Below are 13,206 nucleotides of genomic sequence, written 5' to 3'. Positions count from 1 at the left end.
GAACTAATATCACCCTGTCTTGTTTATATGAAGATGAAATAATTAAGAAAATAATTCTGATGAAAGTCTGGAGAAACTGATATTCGCATACACTCCTGGTGATATAAATTCAACTCTTTTGGAAACAAGTTTGGCAATATGTTTCTAAAACTATAAAAACTATAAAAATAATCACACTCTTTGGTTCAGTAATTTTCCTTTTGTTACACAATCCTAAGAAAAAAATTACCAAAATATGCATGCATGTAAACATATAAATACACCCACTGAAAAATCTGTATGTATAAGGAGGTCAACTGCAGTATTAGTTTTTTTTTTAAATATTTTATTTATTTGTTTGACAGACAGAGGTCACAAGTAGGCAGAGAGGCAGGCAGAGAGAGAGCCAGGGAAACAAGCTTCTTGCTGAGCAGAGAGCCAGATGTGGGGCTCGATCCTAGGACCCTGGGATCATGACCTGAGCTGAAGGCAGAGGCTTTAACCCACTGAGCCACCCAGGCGCCCTTGTAGTATTACTTTTAATAGTGGAATATAATAAACAATATAAGATTTTAAAAATAGTTCATATTACACAGCCTTTAAAGTAGTGTTTATGAAGGCTATATAACAATATCCATAATGGTTGTAATGTAACATTAGTTGAAAAAAAGTCAGAATATGAAATCCCATATCCCCTAGAATTAAATCATTGAAAAAATAAGCGTAAATTGTAGGAAGAAGCACCCTAAAATGATAACTACAGAGCTAGCATTAGGATAGTGAGATCAGGAAAAATTTTCTCTCCTTTTAGATTTTTTACTATAATGATCTGACATACTGTTTTTGCAATGTGGACTTAGGACATAGTATAAATCCTGCTTGAGAAATGATGAGAGACATGTGAAAGTGAACCAGAATTCAAGGGAGAGGATGAGGAGCTCCAAGGTAAGACTGCGGACAATCCACAGTCAGTTCAGGAGTTCAGAGGAAGGGAGCTCCATCAGGCCGGGACTTTTAGGGGAACTTCTGAAGGAGGAGCTGTCAGTGTCTTCAATAATTGGTAGAATCAGGATGAGGGGTGGCCCCAGGGAAGGCGGCAAGCGAGCTTCAAAAGCAGAAAGTTAGGAGATGACGACAAGCGCCAGCACTTCATGTCATGGAGTATTTTATTTTCTGTTTTTATCTTCTGATTTTTCTTTTTCTTTCTTTTTTTTTTTTCAGAAATTGCGGTGACTTTAAAGTTGTCATGGTTGAATTAATTCCACAAAACAACTGGTTGTAGAATCATAGCAACATAATTATGAGCCGTGCTTCTGGCTCCAAAGCTTTCATCTAAAAATAATCACAATGACCGCGTCTTGGGAAAACAAAGCTGTCACCTATTCTTGGCCTCCGGCTATCTTGGTAGTCACTTACTGGAAAATGGATCGTGGGCAAAATAACTGCATGTTTTTAGAACTCTGTTTGTCCCTCTTCCCTTCACGGAGTCGATTAATGAAATCATTTTAAAACTTGCGGTCTATGGGCATTCTCTTAAGTGTGAACATAACTTAGGAAACTCATACAAGCCTGCCTGTGTTCCCCAAGGAACACAGTCCTGGCACCCCTGAAAGGTGATGTTGTTCCTTCAGGGAGTGTGTTTTCTTGTGCAGAAAGGAGATGGGAGGCCAGGGGTGGAGCTGTGGCAAGCAGGAGCAGGAATATTGGGTAAGGCTCCCCTGTGGGTAGGATGAATGAACCTGTATGCTTTGCTGCCCCCAACATACACCAGCTGCTCCTTGCCCAGCTTCCTTGGGTTAGGTAAATACTCCCTGAATAATATATGAGTCAACAGGGTGAATGATGACGGTTATCATTCACAGAAGGATGCCTTTGTGCTGGGAATTCCCGTCCATCAACTCAGATTGTCCTAAGAATCCTGCTGAGTGTATACCTCGAATGCCAGGGTTCTTAGTTTCCACGAACTCTAGCATTTTTTCACTCTTTTAAAATTAAAAGTACTCCATTACTTTTAATTTCATCTCATCCACTGGTGAGAAAAGTGCTGTTCCTCCCACCTCTCCAGGTTTCTCTTCCTCACCTCACAGTCCAGATTATCCAGCTCTCCTCTGCAACCCTCCTGTGTTTGCCTTCCCTTCTGCAGTATTGCCTTACCCAGTACCGTAAACACATCGCCCCAGTTTTGTCACTCCCCAAAGTATCCCCACCTATGACTGCTTGTATAACAAACATTTTTGTATGTTCTGGTAAAGAGATAAGGAATGGTCCACTGTGATGCCAAAGTTATAAATTATTCCATTTTGGATGGTAAGGCTTACTGCCCCAAATAAAGCCCCAGAGTGGGCTGTTTTGCTGGATTTCTTTCCTTCCTGAGGTTGGTGCTTTCATCTCAAGCTCCAGGATGCTCAAAATACTTGCTTATCACTCAAAACAATTTAGTTTTCTGTCTGGGGCTTCCTTGCTCTTCTCCAAAGCACGCCCATCAGGGAGTTTCGCTCCACTTAAGAGTCCTAGGAATCAGAACTGCAGTCTTCTGTAGTTTTAAACAGCAACCCCCAGTGCTATGTATTATCCACATTTTACACAACATGCAGTGGAATTAAACAATTACCCAAGAAGAAAGACCAGAAGGTGAATTAAAAGCCTGGCTACCTAACTCAAAATTTACAGTCCTTCCACTAAACCAGGATGAACATGTGAGAGAGTCAATACTTAACTGGATGTTCACAACATGCCTGTCTCCATTCTAAGAACTTTGGGGGCATTAACTCATGAAATCCTCACATTAGCTACTCTCTGTTTTATGGGTACAGAGACAGTAAGTAGTTTGTGCGGAGTCACATAACTAACATATGGCAAGGTCAAGGTTAGAACCCAGAAGGTCAGTCGGTATGGTTCTCATCATTAGCTCTACCAGCCACATGCTCTAGTTCCCCTTAGTCCTTTCTGTGGCTGGAAATGGGGGCAGATACGGGGTGACGGTCCAGTCTGCACCATGAAAATGACCTCTGTGTGGTTTGGAAAGTCACGTTTTCTGAAGCTATGAGAGTGTGGGGGCATTATGAGGTCTGAAGGCATAAACTAGATTTGTTCAGTGATGAAATGAGTTTAACTTTATAATTGTTGCTTTTGAACATAATAATGCAATTCAGTCTTTTCTCATTTACTGAGTTGCTACAAATTCACTTAATTCATTCAGGCAGAAATTTTCCATGTCCTCTGTAGTCAGGTCCTGTTAGGCATAGAACCAAAAAAAGATGAATCCTTCACAGGCAGGACCTGGAGTAGCTCAGAATCTTGTGGGGAACTTATAGTGCAGAGCATGCTGTAACATAAGTCATTCATCAGCATGTTACACATCTGATGATAGTGGAAACTTCAGAGAGCCATATTTAAGATCAACACATGTAAGAAATACTTAAGAATTTGTCTTTGGAGGAAAGAGAAATGACTCTATCTGCAGTGGAAGCAAACCCTCCAACATAAAGTAGATAAGCAGAGCCTGGGCGACCACACAGATGACCACACCCAGGATTCTGTAAGGCACGTTCAAGCACATGATGACCTGAAAAGTTCTCAATCTGGAGTTCACGATCCATATTGTGAGTGTTAGAGGACTGTCACAGCAAAAGGAAAATGAAGATCTACTGGAAGGCTAACAAAGCGACTTAACGGGTAAGATTATGAAGAATGTTTTTTCCAAGACTGATCTAGGGGTATGATGCTGACATTCTAGAATTCCCTGTCCAGTTCTTTAGAGAAAAAAATCATTAGCACGAGGAAGGCATTACAGTGGATCACCATTGCTTGATAGTATTATTCCTCAAGAATACAGAACTTGCTTTGATTTATTTTATGCTCTGACTTCTGATCTACAGTTTGATTCCCTGAGTGGACAGGACAAGGTAAGATGTCTCATGAAGATAGCCACTAGCAATTACTTATACAGGAATGTCTCTCAGTTTAAATTAATAAATAGATATCTTCACTTAGAGATGGATCTTAAATATCTCTAAGCAGCGGTTAGAACCAAAGCAGTGGTTTTCCAACTATACCCCTAGGGCCTCGCTTGAGAACAAATTTTAAATTGTATGCAAAAATTGTGCGTTGTTTTCTTACTTGGTTTATCTACTGGAGAATCTCAAAGATTTCATTTAAGAAAATTTTTTAAAAAGGTCACCTGGATGGCTCAGTCTTTAAACGTCTGCCTCTGGCTCAGGTCATGATCCCAGGGTCCTGGAATTGAGTCCCATATCGGGCTATCTGTACTGAGGGAAGCCTGCTTCCTCCCTCTCCCACTCCTTCTACTTGTGTTCTGTCTCTTGTTGTGTCTCTCTCTGTGTGTCAAATAAATAAATAAAATCTTAAAAAAAAAAAAAAAGAAAGAAAATTTTTTAAAAAGGCTCCTGGTCAGTCGGTTAATCGACTCTTGGTTTCCGCTCAGGTCATTATCTCAGGGTAGTGAGATTGAACCCCAGGACAGGCTCCGCCCTCAGCACCAAGCCCGTTTAAGATTCTCTCTCTCCCTCTGCCCAATCCCCACCTCATCCTCCTACCCACACCAACCACCCCCCACTCAAACATGCACACTCTTTCTTAAAAAAAAAAAAAATCTAAATATTGCCTGAAGAAGTTTATCAACGGCGTCAGTGTGATTAATTCATAGAGCAAAGTCTCCCTAATTTGAAATTAGTAAAAACTAAGAGCTATGATAACTTACAGAAAAAAGAAAAACAATTTGCTTTGCCTCTGTAGACAGGAGAATGATGATATCCTTAAATAAGACAGCTTCCAAAATTAACAGACAGAAAAGATGGAGGACAAAGTTAAGATCCCAACCTACAAGCTATGGAAATCTGTGAACTTTAAAATTATTACTGTGGAGACCCATAGTGCCATGAAGTATGCTTATTTGTGTCCTGAATAAGGTGGCTTCATATGTATGCCTATTCTTCGAATGAAGTAAGTGCTCTTTTGTTCAGTAAAGTATAACTTTAATTACAAGCATTACTGAATTCATAACAATGTTTTGTCCTTATATATTTTCTTCATCAAATTCCACTAAAGTTACAATTACTATTATGTGGGCCTCTGTGAAATTTTTATGTTAAAAATGGAATTATACTTGAAAATTCGGGGACCATTTCTTGAGGCTAAAATAGAAGGAAAAGAACAATATTAAGATAGGAAATACTTCTTCTAAAACGTATTTTGTATCTCTTCCTGTGTTTTTATTTTCAAGTTGTATAAATTATTACTCTTTGTGTTTCATGTTGAATGACTGCTTCTTATCTTGCTTTGTTTATTATGTATGGTTAGATCACTGATTCTCAGAAAAACTACCCTCTAGCTTAGCCCTACATTCCTCCAAGATAATATCATCTACAGGAGTCAAGTTTCTTGCCAGGAGAGCCAATACACAGAAGTAAACAAACTGGAAGTAAAACCACGAAATGTTAAAGAAACTGTCAAACTTAAACAGGACATTAGTAACAAATACTATCTTAACTATTAGATGTCTCTTAAAAACAGAGTAATATCCGGTCAAACTGACCTACAGAATTGGAACAGTGAAGAGAACACAAACAAGGCTGTAAGCAATACCATCTAGGAACAGCGAGGTAATGGATAGGCTTCGTGTCTGCTGAGGACTTCAGGAGACACAGCTGTTCCCTTCTCTCAAAACAAACCCTACTCCAGTTCACATCAGTTTGCTTACCATTTTAGCTTGGATCTGCTTTTGAGGAGTAAGCCAAATACATATCCCCTGGTGATTTACCTTAGGGAGGACATGAGGGAAACTTAAAAAACAAAGTCAACCTGCCAAGGCCCTGTTTTGTATCTTTCCTCCATCTCTGGCTATCATCCATCTTCAGTCCACCTACCCAACCCTTTTGCCCTTCCTTACATTTGATTCTTTGTCAGATGAAACATGGAGACAATGGAAAGCAACTGGGAAACAAACGAAACATTCCCTTCTGGAGACATTACCTATTTTTAAATAACAACTCAGAGTCTAAATGTTTTCATTAGAAAAACTCAATGAGAAACCAGTTCCTCTAAGTCAGACCCTAAAATTTAAGGTCTCCCGTGTACTGCCAAAACTCTCCATTCACAATGAGTCTAGGCTTTTACCTCTGGAAATTAAAGTTTAGTCCTTAATCATATAATATCTCATGAACTAAACTTCTACAACTCCATATAGAGCTAGGGTTTGAAGGTGGAATATAGAAAGTTAGCATCACAACCTTTAGTTCAATGTAGTAGAACTTTGAACTGACTTACATACCAAGGCTCATAGGCTTGTCTTGGTTATCTGGTCCCCAGATAACTCAGCTATAAAATGAAAAGATCATACTAGACAAACTTGAAGTTTCCTTACAAGTCCAAAGTTGTAGGATTCTTAGAGGTACTAAGTGGTAAAACAAAAGATGACAGGGTAAAACAAATAGAATTATGGTTTTGGTAATTGGATTGTTGCCAGTTCTTCCTTCCCTCCCTGATATAGAGTTACATGACATTTGTCAACTGCCTTTGCAGTACCTCCCAGCAGAGTGGGCAGGCTGTATTTTCCCCCCTACTTTGTGTTGGGCTTGCCTATGTGACTTGTTTTGGCCAATTGAAGCTAGCAAATGTGATGCAAGCAGAAACTTTAAACAACTTTGTCTTTGGCTTTACTTTTTCTCCTGTAATCTGATTACCCACTGGTTCAGATGGGGAGCTGATCAAACCCTGAGCAAGAAAAACAAACATTTGTTCTTTTAAGCCTCAAACATTTGTGGCTGGTTGTAATGCAGCATGTTGCAGCAGAAATTTGACTGAAACCACAGACATCTTGCTCTTTTACGTTTTTGGTGTATTTTATCCAATATGTTTACCTATCTGAAAATTTCTTGAAGGCTATTGAGCTGCTTAGAGGCATCTAGATGTTTCAATTTGACCAAGGGAACGTTCTATACATTAGGACCAAGAGCAAGGTATTTGTCAGTGCTAAGAACTCTGCACAACTTGAAGTTAGTTTACTGTGCTTTCTGTATAAAGAACAGTGTGTTCTTAACTTACATTGAGAAATGACTCTGATGAAATTGGACTGCATTGGCTGTAAGGATGGTGATCATTATCACTTCCAATGTAAAGTTGTCTTTGTGACAACCTTTTGGAGAAATTTCTGTCTGATTTCAGTAACTGGAGAAATTGTGTTCATCCTGAGCAATTGGTTTGTTTCAATCTATAGACATCGACTGTAACTGGTCGTGAGTGTTTTTTAAAAATTGCTTAGAAAAGTCAGAGCCAAACAGGATAACTTCCACAGGCAAGTGCATGTAGGTGACCTTGCAACATACATCTCTTTACGAATATCTCTCCTGGTTTCATCTTTTTTCCTACATGCATTTTCTCTCTTTTTTTTTCCTTTTCCTTATAACTTACTATTGTTATTACATTAAAACTTGTTATATGGTGAGCCACCTTAAATCTTTTTTGAAACGGTACTGAGAATATATATATATATAAAACACTACTGTTAACAAGAAAAATGTTGGGGTGCCTGGGTGGCTCAGTAGTTAAGAGTTTGTCCTTGGTGCGGGTCATGATCTCAGAGTCCTGGGATCCAGCCCTGCATTGGGCTCTCTGTTCCATGGGGAGCCTGCTTCTCCCTGTCCTACCCCGCCCTGTCAGCCCATGCTCTCTCTCTCTTTCAAATACATAAAGCCTTTTAAAAATGTCCATTTCAATTCATACAATGAAGATAAAAGTACAATTTCATCATCAGTACATCAACTCTTTTGTTGTTAAAATTTACTGAGAATATGGTATTTATCTATTCTAGATTACCTCTAAATGGTATCATGTATAAAGCACTAATATCCACTTGTATCATTTTAAATCAATCATCACCATAAATACGAGGTTGAACAACTATCTTCAAGCTATTTGAAATAAGGAGGTATTTATTAAGAATTAAATATTATTTTTACTTATTTTTTTACTTTATTATTTTTACTTATTTTAATTCTTTTATTCTTTTAATTAATTTTTCAATATTTGTTGAACACCTATTATGTGCATACATGTTGCTCAGTGCTATGGGCAATATAAAGATAAGTAAGGTACTTCAATATCTTTAAGAAGCTCCTGTATGTGTGTTAGGCACTTCTACATTACAAAGACTTGGTTACTATAGGTGTAACTGGGGCTCAGAATAAGAATGAAGAAAGGTGAGGCAATGTGGAAAAACTAGGTACCTCCAACAGAAGCACAGCCTGGTCTCTGATTCTAGTCTAATTCTTTAGAACACCAAGAAAGAAATCAGTCACTGAGGTCAGGAGGACCGGTGGATGGGGTAGGGGAGAAGTATGGGAAACATCAGCACAAACACAGAATCATCATTTAGGGTGAGGAGAATAGGAGGCTGGACTAATCTAAGCTAGTGGATGGAAGCCATGAATGATCAGTAATGAACACAGTCAAATCAGAAGCCAAAAGAAGAATTCTGATTAAAGACATTGAGTTTACATGTTTTAACTACTATTGAATATCTAAAAAGATATAAAAATGGGATATGTGAATGGCACTTGCTGTAAACTTCAGGGGCTTTCTATTACAGTATCCTGTGCCTAGAGGCAAAAGCAAGATATAAGGCAGTCAGGCAGAAACAAATAACAATCCTACCAACATCTACAAGAAGTCTATCAAATGGTCCATATAGAACAATATCCCATGACATCCCAACTTACCCTTTGTATACTAAATCACAAGAGACAAGTAGGAATTCTGTGGCACATGGTAAAGTCTCTGGCCCTACCACCTCTGCTGTAAGACTTTCCCTACTCCAACAGATAACTGGAATCCAATTTGTTGAAGAACTATAGTAAATCCTAACTTTTCCCTTCTTTCATTGTCTGCACCTAAGATTTGAACAGGACCCACAAAGAATTCTGAAAACTGTGAACTCCATCCACAGACATGAACACAGTCATAAAAATGAACAAGCAGAAGACTCATCTTCTAAATTAAAAATCAGTTTTAATCTATAAAATGAGGTTTAATCAGAGGAATAAACTAAAATTATCCTACCCATGAAACAGTTAATAATACAAACAAAACAAAAGAACTTTAGAAAAATCTCTAAATGCAAGAAAGTAGAAAGATGATGGGTTATCAAAATTCAAAAGAACATTATGCCATATGTACACCATATGCAAAATTTAACACAAAAATGGATTGTAGACATAATTGTAAGAGCTAAAAGTGGAAAACTCTTAAAAAAAAGGCGCATATATTTGTGACTTTGAATTAGGCCATGGTTTCTTAGCTATGACATCAAAAGCACAAGCAGAAAAAGAAAAAACAGATAAATTAGACTTTATCAAAATTAAAAATTTTTGTGCTCAAAAAGTGAAAAGACAATCCACATAACAAGAGAAATATTTGCAAATCATATAACAGATAAAGGACCTTTTCCAAAACTCTTACAACTCAACAATAAAGAGACAAATAATCCAATTTTAAAATGATCTGAATAGATATTTCTCCAAATAAGATAGGCAAATGGCCAATAAGCGTATGAAAAGACACTCAACACCATTAGTCATTAGAGAAATGCAAATCAAAGGGGGTTGTGTGAGCCCAATGGTAGGTATTAAGGAGTGCATGTATTGCATGGAGCACTGGGTATGGTGCATAAACAATGACTTTTGGGGGGTGCCTGGGTGGCTCCGTGGGTTAAAGCCTCTACCTTTAGCTCAGGTCATGATCCCAGGGTCCTGGCTGGGATCCAGCCCCTTATTGGGCTCTCCGCTCAGCAGGGAGCCTGCTTCCTCCGTCTCTGCCTGCCTCTCTGCCTACTTGTGATCTCTCTCTCTGTCAAATAAACAATGAATTTTGGATCACTGAAAAAAAATTAAATTAAATTAAACAACAACAACAACACAATGAGATACTGCTTCACACCCAGTAGGATAGCTATAATTTAAAAAGTTAGCAAGACGATAAAAAGTATTGGTGAGGATGTGGAGAAATTAGAATTTTCCTACATTGCTGGTGGGAATGTTAAGTGTGCAGCCATTTTGGAAAATGGTTTGTCAGTTCCTCAGAAAATTAAACATAGTTACCATATGGCCCATCAATTCCACTCCTAGGTGGAATATACCCAAGGGAAATCAAATGTACCCCCCAAAAATGAAAACATGTGTTTTCACAATACTCTGTAAATGGATGTCCGTACCAGCATTATTCATAGCAGCAGAAAAATGGAAATAACACAAATATTCATAAACTGATGAGTGGATAAACATTATAACACACACATACACACAGCTATTATTCAGCAGTAATAAGGAATGGAGTACTGATACATGCTACAGCATTGATGAACTTGCTAAGGCAAAGAAGCCACACACAAAGACCACATACTTTAACTCTATTTATGTGAAATGTCCAGTAAAGGCAAATCCACAGAAATAGTTGTCAAGGGCTGGACAGGTGAGAGAAATAGGAAGTGACTGTTAATAAGTAAATGAGGTTTCTTGGGGGGAACAAGAAGTTGTTTTGAAGTTAGACAGTGATAATAATTGCACAATTCTATGAATATACTAAAAACCACTGGATTGTGCATGTTAAAAGAGTGGATTTTATGGTATATGAGTTTTATCTCAGTAAAGCTGTCACTTTAAAAAATAACATTACATATTTAAAATGGGAACAATTTGAGATGAGGAATAACTGCTTTAGAAATCAGAAAAGGTTTGCTAAAAGTTTTTTAAAAAATGCAGCAGCAGTAGCAAAGAGCAAAATTGGAAAATGCCAAAATTCAAATCAATGAATTTGAAGATAAACTCCAAAATATTTCAGAATTTGGAGGACAATGGTAAAGGAATGAATAAGATGGGAGGAAAGATGCTGTATTGAGAACAAATCTAGGATATTCCATAAAGCAGTTAAAACGCAGAGAATAAAATAATTATCAAGCCAATTTTAAAAAAAATTTTCCTGAGCAGATCCAGAGAATCAGATAGAAAATTATTTATTTTATTTTATTGCATTTATTTATTTATTTTACAATTGTTAGCTTAAAACTTGTTGCTTGAAAGATTATGGAGTCACTACTCCATGTTGTATTGTAGTAAGACCATATTAATGATGTTCTAGATCATTAATGATCCAATGATCCAGGAGATCTCTGTCCCAACTCTGTCACTAACCAACAATGTGGCTTTGAGCAATCATTTTGCCTCTTTGGGCCTCACGTTGTCATCTGATAAAAACAAAGGAAACCTTGAACTAGATGACTTTAACATGGTTACCCTAAATATAAGATATGGGCCAGGGAAGTGGTAGGAGGTAAAGCAAGAAGATTTGGGAAAAATAATAAAGTCCTTATCTAACAGAACTAAAATATTGGGGGTGGGGTGAGGAGGGGGCAGGGATATGCAAGAAATTTTGCCACTGTCCGTAGTGCTGAACTGTCATTGTTTTGTCTGAAAGCCAGTTGGAGGAGTCACGAGTTGCTTTGGTAAGCAATATGGAAATCTGAGCATTTTAGAGCAGAACAGCAATACTCTGAGCTCACATACATCTGTTTATGTAATTACCACATATATGCTAATGGTTCCCAGACCTATATATCTAGCACTGTCCTCTCTCCTTATCGCTCAATGCATGTTTTCAACTACCTGCCAAACATCACCTGCATTTTACTACACAGAGTTGACTTCAAACTTAACTGGTCCAAAAGTGAGCTGATCATGTTCACTAATGATCCTGTTTCTTCAACCATGCTTTCCATCTTGATTAATGGCACCAAAATTATTCTTTCTCCTAAGGCAAAAACCCTAGGAGATCTTGTAGATGATTTACTTTATCTGCCACCTGTAATCAATCACCAAACTCTGCCAATGTTGCCAAAAAATACCTCTTACACTTATCTCATTCTCTCCACTCTACTGTCACTGTTTTTATTCAGATTTTAAACATTTATTTCCTAGATTTTTAAAACATCCTTCTAATTAATGTACCTTCTGTTTTGCACCCCTCTAACTTACACATATGATCACCTTATTTCCTTGCTAAAAGCCCTCTCTGGCTCCAACTGATAACAACACAAAATCCAAGTAACTTAAAATGGCCTTCAAGAACACTTCATAATCTTTCCAGAAAGAAAACTGTGAAACAGAGGCTGGTATTCAGGACACTTACTAAAGAATTCCTTGTGGGTCACTACTCATGGAAGGGGGAGAGGAAAGAGGCAGAGGGAGAAGTTGAACTGTGCTGTAGTCTCAAAAAGTCCTCTAAACCCACCCCAAATGGAGCTCTGTAGCTCAAATGGCCCTTCAGAATGCTCCAAGTTTGGGTGCGGGGGCTAGAGCTTTATATACCACGTTGACCAAGCACTGGATGCAGGATGTTCCTGGAAGAAAGTGTAACCTTGAGCAATACTATAATTTGAGTGTTGTCTTCTAGCTGTGCTTCCAGAAGCTTGAAGAAAAAGTCCTTTACTCATGAAGGGGAACCAGTAGCACATCAGAATCCACCATACTCTTGTCTACTTCTGCATATCTTTCTGTCCTTCCTTGACCTCCAGTATTTACTTATCATAGCACTTACTACTCTCCTATCGTCTTTTACTTCTCTATATTTCTCACTAGACTGTCATCTCTGTGCAACAAATACATTGGTTATTTTCACTCTTGCAACCTCAACGCATAGTGAGTCATTAACCAATTTATTAAATGAATCATTAAATGAATGAAGAATGCATAAGTCCTTTCTCTCCATTCCTTACTCCTTTTGTTCCAGTCAAACAAAAATAATTGCCATTCCTTGAATCTCTCAAGCCTTGCCTTGAACCCAGGCCTTGGGTTTGCTCTTCCTTTGGCTTAGAATGCCTTTATCTAACTTGATCATCAGCTGAAGGTCTACTTCTTTCAAGAGTTAGCTCATTTGTCACCTTTGGGAAACTTTTTCAGGTACTGTCACAATCATCATTCTCTGTGGTTCTACAGAACTCGGTTCCTATGAAATATGGCAATCCTGTCACTTTTAATTTACACATCCGATCCCCTTCAGGGGTGTGAAACTGTGAGCTTCATATCCATTTTTGCTTCCTTAGCACCTAAAGGGGCATGGCACACAGCAAAGAAACAATGAATGAATAAACATTAATATGTGGGTAAAGTTAAGCTCAAGGAATATTAACTAGGAAATGTGTGCAGAATGGACTAAACAGGG

The sequence above is a fragment of the Meles meles genome, chromosome 5, assembly GCF_922984935.1.
Source record: "Meles meles chromosome 5, mMelMel3.1 paternal haplotype, whole genome shotgun sequence".
Taxonomy (NCBI): Eukaryota; Metazoa; Chordata; class Mammalia; order Carnivora; family Mustelidae; genus Meles; species Meles meles.
Note: the sequence above shows the minus strand (reverse complement) of the source record.